The sequence below is a fragment of the Piliocolobus tephrosceles genome, chromosome 7 (assembly GCF_002776525.5).
Source record: "Piliocolobus tephrosceles isolate RC106 chromosome 7, ASM277652v3, whole genome shotgun sequence".
NCBI classification, from domain to species: Eukaryota; Metazoa; Chordata; class Mammalia; order Primates; family Cercopithecidae; genus Piliocolobus; species Piliocolobus tephrosceles.
This window is the reverse complement of record NC_045440.1, coordinates 105,380,838-105,400,391: the sequence shown is the minus strand read 5'-3', so window position 1 is coordinate 105,400,391 and position 19,554 is coordinate 105,380,838. Positions and strand designations below refer to the sequence as shown.

The 19,554-nt window shown below is 40.1% G+C and overlaps 1 protein-coding gene across 2 annotated transcripts in view; it reads left to right on the top strand.

Moving 5' to 3' along the window:
* The window catches only part of NCALD (neurocalcin delta), a 446,165-nt gene that overhangs the window by 91,989 nt on the left and 334,622 nt on the right, over positions 1–19,554 (top strand). For both annotated transcript variants that reach the window (XR_002734415.3, XM_023225658.1), the window contains exon 2: positions 19,301–19,353. The gene's annotated coding sequence lies outside the window, so the exon portion shown is untranslated. The remainder of the gene's footprint in view (positions 1–19,300; positions 19,354–19,554) is intronic.

Sequence of the window (19,554 nt, the reverse complement as noted above, 5' to 3'; positions counted from 1 at the left end):
CTCCAGAATCTTAGTTCCTATTCACTACTTCCCAAGCTCTATCATATTAATGATGTAAAATTCAAATGAGATTGTATATGAAAGTTAAATAAACTCCAAACTGTGAGACAAATGTCAGTGATTGCTCTCTTTTAGACTCCTTGGGGTGAATGTTATAGATACAAATGTCTTCCCTCTAAACTGTGTTATTTCTTTTCTGAAGATAGTGCAGATGTGATAAGGAACATCAGCAACCCATATTCTAACAATCATCATTTATTCCTTTTCTATTGCTGTGTAAGAAAATTACCACAATATAGGGGCTTTGGCTTAAACAACATACATTTATTATCTCAGAGGTCCCGGAGTCAGGAGTCCGGGTACAGAGGACCTAGCACAGGCTAACTAGTTCCTCTACTGAGAGTCTCACCAGGCAGAAATCAAGGAGGTAGCAGGGCCTGTGAATTCTCATCAAGGCTCAGGTTCCTCTTTGTGTTGGCAGAATTCATTTCCTTGCAGTTGTAGGCCTGAAGTCCCTGTTTTCTTGCTCGCTGTTGGCTGGGGTCCTTGCTTAGCTTTTAGAGGGCTCCTGTGATTCCTTGCCAAGTAGCCCCCATAGGCAGGTTGCAATACAGATGTTTGCTTTTTTCAAGGACAGCAGGAGTATGTCTCTCTGACTTCTGATCCCTCTCTAGTTGGCTAGTATGGAGTGACTAGATCATCACCATTTGCCGTATAATTTAACCTAATTGAGGAAGTGACCATCCTATCATTCTTACAGAGTCCACCCACACTCAAGGGGAAGAGATGATATAAGATGTGTACCCTGGAGGGCCATTCTAGAATTCTGCCCACTGTGATCATTGTGATTTTGAAGCTCCTGGGGGTTTCAGCCACATGGCTAAAGTGAGTTGTGGGAAAATTGTGGAATAGTTTACTTATGAATATTGATGTACCACTGAAATGTATTCATGTGCTATTCCGGTGAATGCTGTAGAAACTGGAGCCCTGCCACTTAGGGCTTCTAGGGGCTTTGCTGCTATGGGAATAATCAAGGCCACCAAATGCCAGGTGGTGTAAATTGCCAAAGCGGTTCCTGGACTTGATCCTGATGAAAGTTGATGCAGCATCCTTGCTGGCTTACAGGCTCACTGTGTTTCTCATAGACTCTGCAAGCCCCATGCAGAGCATTGTGTGATGAACATGTCTTATCCGGAGCAGGGATTGTTCTTTGAGAGAATATAATTATTGCCTCTGTCTTGCCGACCCATCAGCAATTGTTTTCTTTCCTTGTGGCGTGGGCAGAGTCTGTGTGGGAAGGTGCTGGTTTAATTTGTCACATCTCACTTGTTCTTTTCCCAGGGGCAATGTAAATCTCAAAATCGATTCAGTTGGGAATTACCATTAGGAGCTCCAGGGTCAGTTTGGTATAGTAAGGCAAAGGCTGTCTGGAAATCCCAGTGAGTCACGTGGCATAAGGCCCTGTGATAGGCAGCACTCTTCTTCCCAGACTGGAATTTTGTGTGTGAAGCTTAAATTCCTGTAAACTGATAAACTGAGATGACTTATGAGTGAAAGGGGAGAAGTAAAGACACCTTATTTGGATACATGGTGGGCTCTTTGAAACCTCTGATATTGACATAATAAAAATCTTTTATTGATGTGAAATGTTTTTATTTATAAAGTGCTATCAGTTCAGGTCCAGGATTGTTTACTCTTCTGTTTCTTCATGAAAGCAAACCCAACATCTCATAGTAATAAAGGAGGTATACCAAAATGAAGTGCTTCAGTGTGTTCCCAGATGGTCATGCTAAGAACTGGGTCCTCTCAAGTTCTAGGCTGAAGGCAGTGACCTATCAGGAATACTTGAGTTGGTACCAATAACATTTGTGTATTTGTTATTGCAAGTGTAATATATGTTAGATGTAAAAAATAACATTGGAAAATTAGAAGAAAGGAGAAAGTAAAAATGCCCTTAATCTCAACACCTAGATATAGCTCCTGCTATTTATATTTATATCTCTAGGAGATAGCTCCTGTTAGTTTGACATATATAATACATGTATGATATGTGTATTACATCTATCTATACACACACCAAATATATACAATATCTACAAACTACAATTTGGTAGCTTCATTTAAAAACATTTTACAGGTATATTTTGAGATTTTTAACATGTTCTTAAATATTCTTCTATAGTATAATTGTATGTTGGTTAAGAGCATGGAATCTGGGGCCAGATTGCCTGAATTTGAATGAATACTGGCTTAACACTATTTGATTTCATGGCCTTGGGCAAGTTACTTAACTTTCTATGCCTTTCTTTTATCTCTGTAAAATAGGGACAATAATAGTACTTATCTCATAGAATTATATTAAAGATTAAATGAGTTAATATATTTATAAATTGCTTAAAATAGAGCCTGCCTTTTAACAGTGCCATATAACTGCTTGCTTTTGTTAATGGTTATGTACAAGTCCATCTTCTGAGGGAGCTGTAATTTATTTAACTTACCCATTGTTTGATATTTAGGTGTTCCCAGTCTTTATTATTACAGATTATAAAACCTGTACACATGCTTTTTTGTGTGCTGATTAAAAATTTTTTTCTTTAAGTTACATTATAGGAAATAAAGCTTCTCGATCAAAATATATTAATCTTTTTCAGATTTCTGTTACTTTTTTGGCAAATTAATCTTATAAAAAGTTGACCAATTGGCACTTCCCCCTGCGGTATTGAGTGTGTGTTTCCCCTTATCCTCATGTGTCAGGGCAATGGTAGTATCTTATATTTTATATTTGTTGTTGTTTTTTTGAGATAGAGTCTCACTCCATCACCCAGGCTGGAGTGCAGTGGCATGACCTCAGCTCACTGCTGCCTCTGCCTCCAGGATTTAAGGGATTCTCTTGCCCCAGCCTCCTGAGTAGTTGGAATTACAGGCATGCACCACCACGCCTAGCTAATTTTTGTATTTTTAGTAGAAATGGGGTTTCACCATGTTAGCCAGGCTGGTCTCAAACTCCTGACCTCAGGTGATCAATCCTCCTGCCTTGGCCTCCCAAAGTGCTGGGATTACAGGCATGAGCCACCATGCCCGGCCTCTTATGTTATTTTGATTGGCATTTCTTTGATTGCAAGCTAGATGTATATTTTTCCATGTGTTTCGCAGTTTACATTTATTCTTTATAAATTATTGCTTCCTGAACTTTACTTATTTTTACTTTTCTAAGTGAAAAAATATATAGTGACATATATATTATGCCATATATATATATATATATATTTATTTATTTATTTTTTCTGTCGCCCAGGCTGGAATGCAGTGGTTAGATCTCAGGACACTGCACACTGCAGCCTCAAACTCCTGGGCTCAGTGATCCTCCTGCCTCAGCCCCCTGAGTAGCTGGGACTACAGATGGGCATGATTATACCTGGCTAATTTAATTTAATTAATTACTTTTTTTTTTTTTTTTTTTTGTAGAGATGGGCCTTGCTATGTTGACCAGGCTGGTTTTGAACTCCTGGCCTCAAGCAGTCTTCCTACCTTAGCCTCCCAAAGCGCTGGGATTACAGGTATGAGCCACCATTCCTGACCAGCTTCTGATCTTCTACTAGAGATATTTTGTCATGGTCTCTGTGTTCTTCAAACTGTTTATTATTATTATTATTATTATTATTATTTGGCTATGTTTCTATAGCAACAATATGATTTTGTGATATAAGTAACATGTGCAATTAGTTGGGGAAAGGGTTGCCATGAAGGTCGCTAGAAATGGTGCAAGAACATGACCATGTCCTGCCTCTGCAACTTCAGAAATCATTTTGAATGAGGAGCCTTTTGTGGATGAAATTCTATTAGTGAAAATTTTTATCTTTGCAATTGTGGTAAATATTGTAACTACCTGGGAGAGAATCTTTTGGTTCCTTAAAGAGATAAGTAGTTACCTAATGAGAAACTGTCAGTAATCTCATGGACATGTGGAAGAATATTTATTTTTAAAAGCCTGGTCAAGCAGAGGGCCTCAGGAACAAACAATTCACTCTTTTAATTAGTTCCTGGATTCTGTTGCCTTTCTCTGGACTATGGAGACCTCTGGCTACACAGTGCACTGTTACTGAGTGTTGGACCTCAACAGAGGTTGATATTCTTTGTGTTTTCTGATTTTCTCCATGTGAATTATTGTCTCATGGCAGGCTAAAGCAAGTGTGATACAAATATATTTTTAAAATAACATAAAAACATTTAAACTTTGGAAGAGGGAGGGAATGTGTTCTGTTCTAGAAAATAGACCACTATCAATGGGTAAAAGGTCACCATTTTGGGTTAATATAAGGAAGAACTTTGTTATTACAAGAAGAGTCCCCCCATAGCATGGCTCACCTTTTTGAAGCAGTCACTGAGATTCTTCCAGCAGAGACCAGGTGATCAAAAAGTATGTTACTGAATTTAAGATGAAAAAGGTGGGGCCCATGCACTGGGTGAGACCTTGCACTAGGTTACTTCTAGTATCGTTTGCAACCCTTGGAGATTCTACACTTACATAAGATTTTTAAAACCATGTGTGTACTTATCTAAAGTGAAATTCATAGAAATAGAAAATAGGATGGTGGTTACCGGGGCTAAGGGCAGGGGGAAAAGGAATGTTATTGTTTATTGGGTATAGACTTCAGATTTGCAAGATGAAGAAGTTCTAGAGGTTCATTACACAACAATGTGAATACAATGAACACTACTATACACTTATAAGTGTGCCTACTGTGAGATTAGCCCTAGGCCAAGCACTGTCAGGGACACATAAATTTAAGACAGTCCCTGCTTTCAGTTGTCTCACGGTCCACTTCTGCTATTAAACCAAGGATGCTGAGCAGCAGCCCAGAAGCCCACACTAGCCAACCATGATGTCATCACTGCCATTGCCATTGAAGGCACTGCCAGAAGCCCAAAGAAACAAAAACACTCCTCCCTTCTTCCAGTCTTACAATATCCTGCTAGTGCTCCCATGACAAAGCCCAATAAGAAGCCAATTGGTGAGTTATTCTGAGAAATGTGTGCTACTTTCTTTCCCCATCAGCATAGTGGAAGGTATAAGGATGAATGTGAATTTGGGTTGGCAATACACTGTTAGGCACAGTCCACCCCTTTGTCTCCTTTTCATCTATACACAGCCCTCCACCCATATATAAACTTGACAAAGCAACAACAGCAACAGTATAATGCTTCTGTTGATGCAATTATCCTTTGTACAAATGAAGCCATGCTCACTAGTTCCCTGATAAGGGGGATACGAAGTGCCATTAGTCGGTGCATTTACATTTATATGTTGATGATGTTAATTCCCCTTACAGGTTAATCAAAATCCCATTTATCATGTAACTTACAAGACTAAATTGTAAAGTTAACCACCTAGTTTGTAGTTAACTTATATGACACACTCCTTGTATAACAGACACACTTGGGGAAAGGAAAAAGGGGAAAGTGAGTTCTATCCACAAATATGTACAAGGAAGAAAATATACATAGTTGCTATAGTCCTCACTTCTGTAGCTGATCACAAAGCTGCGCGCGCGCGTATGTGTGTGTATTTAGAGGGAGGAGAGAGAGAGCAAGCAAGAAAGAAAGATCTAGGATTTACATTTTTATATATCTATATGTCTTCTTTCTTTCCTTATCAACTCCCATGTGCTTTTCTCTTTAACCCCTTGGTTGGTGAGGATTCTTTTTCTGAAGGGCTGATGCAAATCTTTACTCCTGAAAAGTCTGTGTCCTTAGTCATCCCTCCTTTGTTGGTGTAGTGAAATCTTCTATTAACTTTACTACTGGACGTGGAAGTAAAAAGGCACCACAGAGAATCCTCTGGATTACAGACATCTTTCTTAATGCCCCCATTATCCAGCAACAATCTTATTTTAGCTTAGTAATTAGGACCCCAGTTAGCACAGTAGAACCATTTTTGTTTGTACAATGGCTTATGGAGTCTGAATGACCAAGTGGTAATCTCAAATTCTAGTTCAGTGGAACCATTCTGGTTTCTGCAGCTGGCTTTTCTTTTCTTGGAAATGAATAACTTTAAACCAGCAGAGCCCAAAATCTTAGGCACAGGTAGCAACATTTTTGTGACTAGCGTATTAGGCATAATAGTTAGAATAGACTCTCCCATTTTAATTTTTGATTCTCTGACCCATGTATTATAGATAAGGGAGGAATACCACTCTCTAAGGGTTGTTGATTCAAAGCATGTACTTCATCCTGTAAGATATAGTGCCATAAACTTTCAAGAGGTTACCTCCCAGTTAGTGACAATTGAGCCTTCAGTAGGTGATTCCATCATTCTACCAGGTCAGCTGCTTCTGGATGATGGAATATATGACAGGACTAGAGAATTCTGTGGCTGCAAGTCAATTGCTGCCCTCTTTTGTTGTGAAATTAGCGCCTTGATCAGAAGTGATGTTGTAAGTGGTGCCACAATGGTAAATAAGGCATTTTCTAAGTATGTAATTGGTGGTACTTGGAAAAGGCAAACCCATATCCAGAGGAAATGTTGATTTTCCTGAGAACAAATCTTTGCCCACTTCATAATGGAAAGAATCCAGTGTAGTTCACCCACCGTAGCACGGCTAAATAGTCCACCTGGACTCATTGCTGGCCCCTGCTGTTCGCAGGGTGAACACACAGCAATGGTGCTAGCCAGATTCACTGTGGTGAGCCTACACGTAGACTCTTTGATTACTGTCATGACCACTCAGAAGATAAATCTATGGAGAAGTTACTAGGGTGGCTGGGAAGAAATGGCTGGCTGACATCCTCAGAATATGTTATCTTGTCCGCCTGATTATCGACAGCTTTCTCTGCAGTGGACGTCGTTTTGTGAACATGCACATGAGATACAAATATTTCCCACTCATTGCCTTTTCCAAGAGGTCATCCATCTGCCGATTCCTCCGTCCTCCTTTTTAGCAATTTTTAATTCTGTTCTTTCCAAGTCGATGACCATCTGGCCAAATCATTATCCATTATGTATGAGTTAGTGTAGATTTGTACTTCTGACCATCTTTCAGTCTAGACAAAACAGATGTCCAGATGTGTTATGAAGTTCTACCAACTGGGAGGATTTTCTCTCTCCACTATTTTTCAGGGCCACCCCTGAGTGGATATAAAACAGCCTACTTCTAGCTGTTGCTGATGTATAATGGAGTATCATATGCAAAACATGTCCGAGTCTTTTTTTCCCCTATCATCGTCTGGTTACAGGGAACTCCTTTTGAAGCCATAGGTGTGGGTTGAGAGAGAGGAAGCAATGTATCAGGAGTAGGTGGCCATAGGAATCTGAGCCATCGAATCATATGGCTTACTTGTATCCATAGGACTTGCTACAGACCCATCTTATATACCACTTCTACTTGGTGACAGAGTGTGACTTCACTTTACTGATTTTATGGTTTGGTGGATTAAATGATGACCTGTTAGTTTATGGTGGGCAGCTCAGCTCATATGGTCATCTGGTGTCCTAGGGCAGGAGTTCTGTCTCCACAAGAGCCTGAGAATATGCTTTCAAGGGGAAAAATCAGCAGCTCTTACTCAGAGAGAGAAAATTAGTAGAAAAGGCTGGTTTTGCTCCAAAACTCTAGTACTCTAAGCCATGATTCTTACATAGGGCTTGCTCTAGGCTTGGACACAATCCCCTTTTGTACATGGGGAAATGAACTACACCTCCAGGGATCACAGAGAGATCAGAGGTCACAGAGTTCTACGATTAATGAACATCTTTCGCTTCATGTTTTCATACTCAAATTCTATTTCTTCCTAGCTAACTTTTTTCTAATATTGATCATAGCAATTTATTGAATATATTTTTGCTCACCTTCCTTCAATAGGAATTATTATTGCCTTATTTACCTGTTATACCTTTGAAAGTGATCAGATTTTTCATGTTTTCAAGGAGTTTGATGGAGATATTTTTCTTTACTCTTTTTAAATCAAACTACATCATTATAAAATAAAACACAGATATAACCCCCACTGCAAATCAAATATGTAACATAGTGAATTACCATAAGGCAAACACATTTGTAACTACCATTCAGGCCAGGAAAGAGAACTTCACCAGCCTCCCTAGAAGTCTCTTCTGTGTGACCCATCTCCATCATAACCCCCTTCACTTCATAAGTAACCATTACCTGGACTTTTATATCAGTTGCCCAGCTATGCATCCCTAGATACTATAGCTTGGTTCTGCTCATTTAATGAATGCTGGTATACCATTCTTTTAATTTGTGCATTCCTGCTCCATCCCTTTCTTTTTCCTTATTGTTTGTCTGTGGATGAACCCAGCCTTCTGACTTTAGAGTTTCTCATAGGCTAGATTTTGCTGATTGCAATCTTATGGTACATTTCATTGTGTTCCTCTGTATTTCCTGCAGCATAGTGGCTGGAATTTGAGGTTTGATCAAACTCAGATGCAATTCCTTTGGCAAGATTTTAGGTGTGTTTTTCCATCAGGAAGCATGTAATATTTGTGTTGTTTGTCTTTTTGTAATATTAGCAATGGTTAATGCTTAGATTCATTTAGTTATTGGGGCTTCTAAGATGATGATATTCCCCATTGACATTTTTTTTTTTTTGCATTTATCACTTGGGATACAAAGAATTGCTTCCCTTTATCTACTTTATATTTTATTTATTTATTTATTATTTTTTGTGATGGAGTCTCACTCTGTTTCCCAGGCTGGAGTGTAGTGGCGTGATACCAGCTCACTGCAACCGCCACCTCCTGGGTTCAAGTGATTCTTATGCCTCAGCCTCCCAAGTAGCTGGGATTACAGGCATGCACCACTACATCCAGCTAATTTTTGTATTTTTAGTAGAGATGGGGTTTCGCCATGTTGGCCAGGCTCGTCTTGAATTCCTGACCTCAAGTGATCTGCCCACCTCCAAAAGTGCTGGGATTACAGGCATGAGCCACTGTGCCCAGCCCCTTATTCACTTTTCGGTTACCCAGTGGTATAGTTCATACAGAGAGACAAGATAAATATTTGATTCTTTTTATTGACCAGGTTTCATAATAATAAGTTGGTTCTCTTTCATCCTCCAAAGGTTTATATACATACATGAACTTGGGGACTTAAGCATTTTTAATGGCTTCCATTTAATTGCAGTTATCTTTCTGAAAGCTCAAATTATTGCATCTTTGACCAGTGGAAGCCTTTGAAAGTTGGCTTCTGTTTGTTTTTTCCTGGATGTTATTCTTGGATATTCTTTGTGGATATAAAACTCTTGTGAACTGAAAAATCAAGAACTACTTCTCCAGCTCAGGCCTTTCTCTGATTCATTCATGGCCTTACATGACCAGGGAATATGTTTTGAAGAGTGGGGCACACCCTCTATAGAAAGGGAATACATGGTTTCTGTTTACAAATATTGCTGGCTTTGTCTTTAGAGACCAGAACGCTGGCTTCCTGTTGAGCCATTCTCCTCTGGAAATGAGATTGCCTCACCAGTGTTGTTCACCTTTTCCGGAAAGATCTGATATTAATACTTTTCTCTAGAATAACTTATTCTTTTAGGAGGCATGTGTTCTTGTCTAGTCAAATATCTGGAATAAAATTGAAAATAGTTGAAAACCTGCCTTTTAACATTTCCCCCTGAAATTTGCTATGCAACCCAGTAAAGAGCTATAAATAAACTTTAGGAATAATATAATTAATTTTATTAAATGTGAGAGTGCTTCAGGCTTCTTTGCGTGCAGTAGAAGGACTTGCATTAAAGTGAGCTGTGCCTTCAAAATGTAATTTCGCATCCTGACCGCAAGCTTATCACATCCCTCCCCTTTTAGTGACCTGTTTTTCCTTCAGCTCAAATGCTGTGTTGTTGGTTTTCATCTCTAGCTTGGCCAGTTCTGAACATTTTAACTCTCTCATTTTTGTTACTGTGACAGTGACTTTATGGAAATAGGGCTGTGGAGGTTTTTATGATGAAACATTGACAGGAGAAGTAATACTTGGCCCAGCACACGAAACAGAATCACTCACAAGAAAGAATAAAGGTGATTTTGAAAAGCTTATGACATCAATGTCCGTGACAATTTATTTTGGCTTATAGCATTCTTGTTTGCAGGCTGAGTAATACAGATTTTCACTTACGAGTTCTATTGTAGAAGACCCTTCCCTCTGTAAAAGATCTGATTCTCTGGCTTTAAGTCTTTTGCCTGACATTCAGGGCCCTCCACAGATTTATTCCTGTCTCCCTCAAAAACACTTAGTGACTTCCTGTTGCCTGTTGGATTAAGTATACACTTTTCACCTTGATTCCATTTTTACCTCTCCAGGCCCATCTCCCTGTCTTTCCTATGGACATCTCTTCAGATCAGCTATTTTAGTTGCCTCCACTTTCCTGGTATACCCTACATTTTACTACTTTGGTCTTTGCTCACACAGTTTCTTCTATCCAGAATGACTTTCTCTTTTATCTGTATCTGCAGAGATCCTATCATTATTTTAAAATTCCTACTCCTCCATGAAGTCCTTCCTGATTCCTTCAAAGAAATATCACTCCTCCGAATTCCCAGGCAATGTCTTCATGACAGTTTCTTTATATTATTTTGTTATGTGACTAGCTGTTGTTGCTATTATTTATGTGTTTGTCACCACTCTGGGGTGACAACCATACATCCAAATTTTCCTGGGACACTCCCAGTTTATACCTGTTATCTCAGCACCTTGTCTGGTTAGTACCCCCCTTTTACTCTCAAAATTATCTTGGTTTGGACAATGAATTAAATGGTCACTTTTGGAACAAATGACCAGAAGGTTGGGGCTGCATCATACTCATCTTTTAATCTCTGGTCACTTAACATAAAGAGCAGTGTAATTCACATATGGTGGGCAAAGGAATTAGCAGAAAAGAGACTGGCTTGTGTTGGGGCAGGGACCACTTTGCCGGGGTCATCAGGAAATGCTAACCAGATTAGTTTTGATTCCTCCCAGAGATAGTCTTCCTAATGGCACTGCCCAGGGGCTATTATTTTCCCATCAGAAGGTGGGGATCCCCCAGGGTTTGATAAACAATCCTTCCCTACATGACGGCTGCAGGCATTGTTCCCCCTCAGTGGCTAGTGCATTTAGAACTTCAAAGGAGCATACTTGGGCATTGTGTAGAATATTTAGTTCACATGTGAAAGAGGCTTGCTTTATTTACTTGCATTCCTTTTTATTTAAAAAATTAACCTATAGAAAAGTTGATAGAAAATAGCACATAGTCATACTGTCTTCATTTTGCTACATTTGCTTTCTTTCTCTTGCTTTCTTCCTGTATATACACATAGATTCAACTTTGTGTTTCAGTAGGATGTATGCATAACTGTTCATATTCTTTTCCTGAACTGCTTGAATGTAGATGAGGATATCGTGATACTTCACCCTTCAATACTTCTACATGCTCCTCAAAATAAGGACATTTTTCTATGTAAACAATATCATTACTACACCTAAGATAATAATTTCACAAAATCATCTCAAATATAATCCATATTCAAATTTCCTTAAACTTGTTTGGGATCCAGAATCCAAATCTTATCTTGAAACACTACAGTTCCCATAATCCCCATGTGTCATGGCAGGGACCCAGTGGGAGGTAATTGAATCATGGGGGCAATTACCCCCATGCTGCTGGTCTTTGGATAGTGAATGAGTTCTCACAAGATCTGATGAATTTATAAGGGGCTTTCCCCCATTTTGCTCATACTTCCCCTTCCTACCGCTGTGTGAAGAAGGGTGTGTTTGCATCCACTTCCACTATGATTGTAAATTTCCTGAGGCCTCCCTAGCCCTGCAGAACTATGAGTCAATTAAACCTCTTTCCTTTATAAATTACCCAGTCTCAGATATCTCCTTATAGCAGCATGAGAATTGACTAATACAGTAAATTGGTACTGGGTGTGAGGCACTGCTGTAAAGATACCCAAAAATGTGGGAGCCACTTTGGAACTGGGTAACAGGTAGAGGTTGGAACAGTTTGGAGGGCTCAGAAGATAGGAAGATATGGAAAAGTTTGAAACTTCCTAGAGACTTGTTGAATGGTTTTGACCAAAATGCTGATAGTGATATGAACAATGAAGTCCAGGCAGAAGTGGTCTCAAATGGAGATGGGGAACTGGTTGGGAACTAAAGTAAAGGTCACTCTTGCTATGCAAAGAAACTGGCGGCATTTTGCCCCTGTCCTAGAGATCTGTGGAACTTTGAACTTGAGAGAGATGATACAGGGTATCTGGCGGAAGAAATTTCTAAGTGGCAAAGTGTTCAAGAGGAGGCAGATCATAAAAGTTTGGAAAATTTGCAGCCTGATGATACAATAGAAAAGAACTATTTTGGGGGGAGAAATTCAAGCCTGCTGCAAAAGTTTGCTCAAATAATGAGGAGCTGAATGTTAATCACCAAGATAATAGGGAAATGTCACCATGGCATGTCAGACACCTTCACAACAGCCCCTCCCATCAAAGGCCTGGATGCCTAGGAGGGAAAAATGGTTTTGTGGGCCAAACCCAGGGCCTCCCTGCCTTGTGCAGTCTTGGGACATGGTGCCCTGCATCTCAGCTGCTGCAGCTCCATCCTTGGCTAAAAGGAGACAACATACAGCTCAGACTGTTGTTTCAGAGAGTGCAAGCCCCAAGCCTTGGCAGCTTTCACATGGTATTGGGCCTTTGGGTGCACAGAAGTCAAGAATCGTGGTTTGGGAACCTCTGTCTAGATTTCAGAGGATGTATGGAAGTGCCTGGATGTCCAGGCATAAGTTTACTGCAGGGGCAGAGCCCTCATGGAGAACCTTTGTTAGGGTAGTGCAGAAGGGAAATGTGGGGTCAGAGCCTCCACTGGGGTACTGCCTAGTGGAGCTGTGAGAAGAGGGCCACCATTCTTCAGACCTTAGAATAGTAGATCCATTGACAGCTTACACTGTGTGCCTGAAAAAGCCACAGGCACTCAACACCAACCTGTGAAGGAAGCTGACAGGGTGGCTGTACCCTGCAAAGCTACAGAGGTGGAGCTGCCCAAGGCCATGGGAACCCACCTCTTGCAACAGCGTGATCTGGATGTGAGATATGGAGTCAAGGGTGATTATTTTGGAGCTTTAAAATTTAATTCTGCTTTGTTAGATTTCAGAGTTGTATGGGGCCTTTAACTCCTTTGCTTTGGCCAATTTCTCCCATTTGGAATGGGTGCATTTACCCAATTTCTGTACCTATATTATATCTAGGAAGTAATAACTTGCTTTTGATTTTACAAGCTCATAGATGGAAGGAACTTGCCTTATCTCAGATAAGACTTTGGACTTGGACTTTTGGGTCAATGCTAGAATGAATTGAGACTTTGGGGGACTGTTGGAAAGGCATAATTGTGTTTTGAATTGTGAGGACATGAGATTTGGGAAGGGCCAGGGCAGAATGATATGGTTTGGCTGTGTCCCCACCCAAGTCTTTTCTTGAATTGTAGTTCCCATATGTTGCAGGTGGGATCTGGTGGGAGACAATTGAATCATTGGTGTAAGTTACTCTCAGTGAGTGAGTTCTTACAATATCTGATGGTTTTATAAGGGGCTTTCCCTGCTTTTGCTCATACTTCTCCTTCCTGCTGCTGTGTGAAGAAGGATGTATTTGCCTCCCCTACCATGATTATAAGTTTCCTGAGGCCTCCCCAGCCTTGTGGAACTGTGAGTCAATTAAACCTCTTTTCTTTATAAATTACCCAGTCTCAAGTATGTCCTTATAGCAGCATGAGAATGGACTAATACACTGCTATTCTTGTTGCACCCCCCAAAATGTATACCTGTAGACATACATTCCCCCTCTGCACACCTTTTGTTATACTTAAGGATCCACATGCCTCAAAGATATAACATGATTTTTGCCTACAGGAAGTTTGTAGTCTAGTAGAAAAAAGAATAAGATGGAAATGCATTATATATCATGGGTACTCCAATTTAATTCTGTTCAGGGCACAGGTGGGTTGCTAGGGAGGCAGTGGACTTTTCTACCTGCATGGTTGGGGAGAACAGAATATTATGTACACATGGAGTAAGGCTGGAGCTACTACTCATTGATTTTTAAACTTTTATTGAATACTAGGCACTGTGCTAGCCTCTGGGGATGAACTTTGAACCTGAACCATCTCTACTTCACAGAAGTGAGTGTTCATTGTGGGTGATGAGCTTTGAAATAATAACCTCAATATTAAATATATAATCATCAGTTGTGATAAATGCAATGAAGGAAAAGAATAGTGAAGAGTATGTAGCAAAGACCAAATTTCCTTTTGGGGTGGGCATGATGGGAGAGAGTCACATTGACCCTGAGTCAAATAATGAACCTGAAGAATGAGTTCAAGTTAGGTGAATGAAGAGTAGCTAGCAAGGGGTCTCCATGTTGAAATGTCTCCACTGAGGAAGGAAGCAGAACCTACAGAGGGCTGGCACAGCTAGAGTTGAGCCCGAGAGGAGGGTAGTGTCAGATTGAGAGGCAAGGGACAGGTCATACAGGGCCCCGGAAAGAAGTTCTCCTCTTGAAAAAAAAAAAAAACATAATTGTTAGATGGGCTCTTTTGGAGTTGGGATGGGGAGCAGTTGGTTTGTTAGGACATGGAGAACAAAGTATACTGATAATTGGAAAATGAAACAACTTGACAAGGCTGCAATATGGGGTGTGAGGGAGGACATCGTGTTGAATTTTGAATTCTTCTTAGAAGCAACAGGGAGCCATTGAAGGGTGAGTATGATCAGAGGGGTGATGTATCAAAAATGTATTTAAGAAAGAGAAATCTCAAAGATGAATGAATTACTTGAAGACGCTGAAGGCTGGAGGATCTTTCAGTTGTCCAATAGGTAGAGGATGAAGGCTTAATTAAGGCAATGAAAATGGGTGGAGACCAGAAGACAAAGTTCCTCAGTAGTCACTATCTACAGGATTTGGTTATTGATGAGAGGAGGAGGAAATGGAGTATTAAATGGAGTTCAGGCTCCTGGCTATGTGATGAGTGGAAAAGGATAGCAAGAAAAGGAATTGTTTTGGGCAATCAATGGTATTTTGATTTACCCCTGATAAGTGCCCCTGATAAGTTTGATTTGTACCCAATAAATGATAAGGGGGATCCAGCCTGATGTTACATAAGCAACTGATTAATGTTTCCTGGGCTTGAAGATATTCTCTCTGAATATTTTTGATCTATTAACATGGTATTTATTAAGCAAGTTGGAAGCATGCAAACTATTTATAAAGGAGTACTTGCATTTTACAACTGACAGATTGCTTTATTCGGAATTACTCATGACAGGCTTTTTTGTGTGTGTTTGAGAGACATTTGACTTTGCCAGTTTTTTTAAAATATGGTATTTCTGGCATGTTTATATTGTGGGTTTTCAAAAGCAGTTAAATGTCACAATTAGGTTTGCTGTGTTCTGTTTTTTTCCCATTCAGTTACCCATGAAATATACAAGTACAACATCTGGCATTCTTCTTTATAAGAACTCTGGCAAAAGAGCAACAAGGATTAGATTCAGCACTTGTCAAATCATCCAATTGTAATATTTTCATCTAGAGTTGAATCTGAAGCTGGGTGAAACTGCCATGTAAAGAGGAGTTCTGCGTAATGTCACAGAGGGGCCATTTAGGAGAATTCCTTTTATGGTTGGGGCATTCTTGAGATGCCTGGAATAGCCCATTTGTATTGTATCATTGATGTGGAAACACAGCTAGGACGGGTCAAGCCACCATGATGACAAGATCCACACAACACTTCTTTTCTGTTATTTGTCAGACTAGAGCCCTGGTTGGCTGATAATAGCAGACCTTCCTTTTTTATTTCATTTTCCTATGGCAAATCCTTGGTCTCGGAAGTGGAAAGCCCCTTTCCTAACTTGAAGGCCATATATTCTTAGAACTGGAAGGGACCTCAATAACTGTTTTAATCCAAATCCCTGGCATTTTTGCCAATGAGAAAAATGAGACAGAGAGATTACACAATTTGGTCAAGGTCAATATGCCGAACTCCCTGCCCCTGCTAGATTCCCCCTTGGGAATGGGCAGCCTCTCTCTTCCTTTTATTTTATATTAATTAATTAATTAATTAATTAATTAATTAATTTTTGCCAGAAATCAAAGAGTCTTCATTTACTTTATGAAAACCATCTGACTCATTTGAAAGAAAAATAGAGATGTTTTTCTCTGAAAACTTATTTTTGTTTTATTCTAAATGAGTTTTCGTTCTAACCCAGTGTGATTCCTCTCTATTCTAAGAGCGCTTTCATGGCACAGTATGACCTCTCTCTAATGGCCAGTGTTGCCTAGTTGGGCTTCAGTATAATGGTTACAACAAAAACCTCTGTGCTTTGGAGCATAGCATCATCTATAAATTCAGGAAAGAACAGATGCTAGAAACTGTGGTCAGCGTCACTGCCTGGGCCTTTAGGGTGGGTGATGCTAGGAACGTCTTTGGAAGCAGCTATTTATTCAAAAGAAATTTTTGAAAGGATCTTTGATTTTTGAAATGACAAATCTCATACCTTGGCCCTAGGACCAAGCACCCCATGACTTGGGAGTGCTAATGGGACATGGTTGCCACTGAAGGGAGGGTGTGTGATGGCGTGGGTGATACCTGGAGCACTGGCCCAGTCAAGGGAAAGAATGAGAGTTTTAAAAATGAGTTGTGAGGGGGAAAGAGGACAAAAACACATGTGGTGCTTACCATTTACTGGCTTGGATGGGGGGAAATGGATTCACCAGAAGCCTCTTTCTCAGGAACCACCATGACTACACAGTTCTACCTTTCTCTCCATACCTTCTCCCAGCAGAAAAGAATGGTTTCTGGTCTGGATGTGTGGGAGGAGTGGTAAGTATGGCTCTAGTTCATCATGTTGACTATGTTCTGAGACTCTAGGGGCATGGCTTAGAAAGCCAAAGCCTTTGTTTTGCTCCTGCTGGAACCTGTTTTCTGTGAGGTAGTGGACACTGCAAGAACCCGTTTCTGAAAAGGATCTGGAGGATGAGACCGGAGGAAACACATCAATACTAGCTCAAAACAGAATGCCCCTACATTTCAAGAGCTCAATTAGAGAAAAACAGGGTCTGTATAGTGGGGTGTTCTCAATCTGAACCATTTCCAAGAACTGCAAGAGAGTGCAGTCATCTGAGCTAAGCACATGGAATGATGAAAAATTGCATCCTGGTGGATTTTCCTCAAGTCGTTGGAATAGACATAAATCTCTTCTTGCTGTTGCAAAGCTTAACGCTTTATTGAAATGATCATAGAATACTGGATTATTCTGTTCTGTGGGGACTCAGAGATGATCTGTGCTGGGGAGTCTCCATTTGTCCTTTCAGACCCACCCTCCCCCTTTCCACACTGTTCTGGATCCAGGGAGGCTGGTCTCCATGGATCCCCTCAATGGGCTCCCCTGACCTCTGGTTTCTGTTTGGATTTGGCCAATGGGAGGCACCTGCATCACCCCCTCTTGGTGGTTCCCTTAACCCTGTTCACACTGTGTAAATTGTCCTCTGCACTAAAGCTCCCATTTGAGTGTATCATCTCTTTTCTGCTGGGACCCTGTACAAATACATCATCTAATTCTGTATGTCCATTTTACAGATGAGGAAACTGAGTCACAGGAGGGCTATGGCTTTTCTGGTTGTGTCTCTTTCCTCCTCATGTTCCCAGACATGGCTGAGTATTTCCAACCTGATATTCTGAGTCCTAGAGTGCTGGATGGGGATTAGGAGACCTCTGGCACTCCTGTCCTCTCTACTTCAATGTGATGGTGCATGCCTAAGAAACTTCTATGTATCAAAAAACTGTGTCCTTAAAAAATGGTATTTTAATAGGACAAAAAAGTAGTTAGGGAGAAGAGTCTCTGCTGGGAGTACACTGTCATTTACTGGGCTAGCAGAGGTCAGGAAATATCTCTTCCCCCATGGTGGAGGCACCTGGTGCCAGGGCTTGGCTAGAGGCTGTGGGCTCATTGACCTCCACCCATCTCAGCTTGGTGCCCTGTTAATACTGTGGTTCTGAATGTGAATACCTAAGCCAATTTATTTCACTTATATCTTTATATTTTCCTTTTATATGGGCTCATAAAAATCCAAAAAAGTCTAATAGCGTTCTTTTAATATGTATAAAATAAAAATTTTAAGTCTTAGCATTGTATCACACTATAATGTGCCACCACTTCTTTCTTTATAATTGGTATATAAAATAGTATTGTTTCTACAATCAGTGAGTCCTAATTAATGAAATATGGTAGGAAGCTTATTAAATTATCAATGTGAATCAAAAGATGAATTGGAAAGCTAAGGACTGAGGATGTCTCTATTAATTCTTTTGCTCAAAAAATATTTATTAACCATCTTCTGTGAGACCAGTCCTGGTCTAGGCATTGAGGATCCAGCTGTGAAAGACACAGACATGATCTGTGAACTCACAGGGAAGACAAGAAATACTTCATATATCATATATATTTGTATCATATATATTTGTATATATGATGTTACAAAAGAAAAAGTGCAGTGTTCTTTGGGAGTGTTAATAAATGACCTTAAGATGGTCAAGTGCAGCAGATGACTTGACTGGAGGAGCAACACTTAAGTGGAGAATGGAAGGACAAGTAGGAGTTAGTCAGGTGGAGGTGAGTGGGGAAGGAGGAAAGTTAGTCCTGGCCAAGGGAGCAGTGTGTATGAACACTGGGAGCTGGCAAGAGGTGAGGTGGAACTGAAGGAAGTGTGAAGTAGCTGGAGCTCAGGAAATGGTACAGAGATGAGAGATGAGACTACAGAAGTAGGCGGATGTTAAATGATTAAGTACCTTAGATGTCATGGCAAGGAGTTTGGCTTTTATCCACAGGGCAAGAGAAAGTTGTGGAAGGGGTTCCAGGAGAAGAGTGTTATGCTTAAATTTTAGAATGATCACTCTGACTACTGTGCAAAACTGAAGTGCTATCTATCACAGTCAGATGAGGCAAGCATGGTAGTAGTCATACTCACTTGATAGCGGGATGGAAGTGGGATGAGAGGACAATAGCAAATGATACAAGGGAATCTTGGAGCAAGCAATAATCCCCATCACTGATTGCATTCTGCAGATATTATATTCTGATTTTAGAAACAATCAGAACCAATGTAGAACCAATAATAAAGAAAGAAATAGTGGCATATTAAAGTGTGATACAATGCTAAGACTTAAAATCTGTGTTTTATATATATTAACAGAACTCTATTAGATGTATTTAGACTTTTTAATGATTCTTCCTGGTTCCTGATAAGCTAAGACAATAATTTTATTTTTGACAGAGTGATTTCTTCTGACTTGAGCCTGCAGTGTGCTGTGAGAGATCCAACACCAGGTAAGTATAGAACAAGTTTTTCTTAGGTTTGTAAACAACAGTTTTCTCCCAAGATTCCCTAAGACATACATATACCTAACATTCTATGTAATCCTCATTTTAGCCTTTTGAGTCTTACTTCCATCTTATACATGGAAGTGTATAAGGAAATTGAGGCACTGGTAACTTGACATGCACAAAAATGTTCATCACAGCATACAT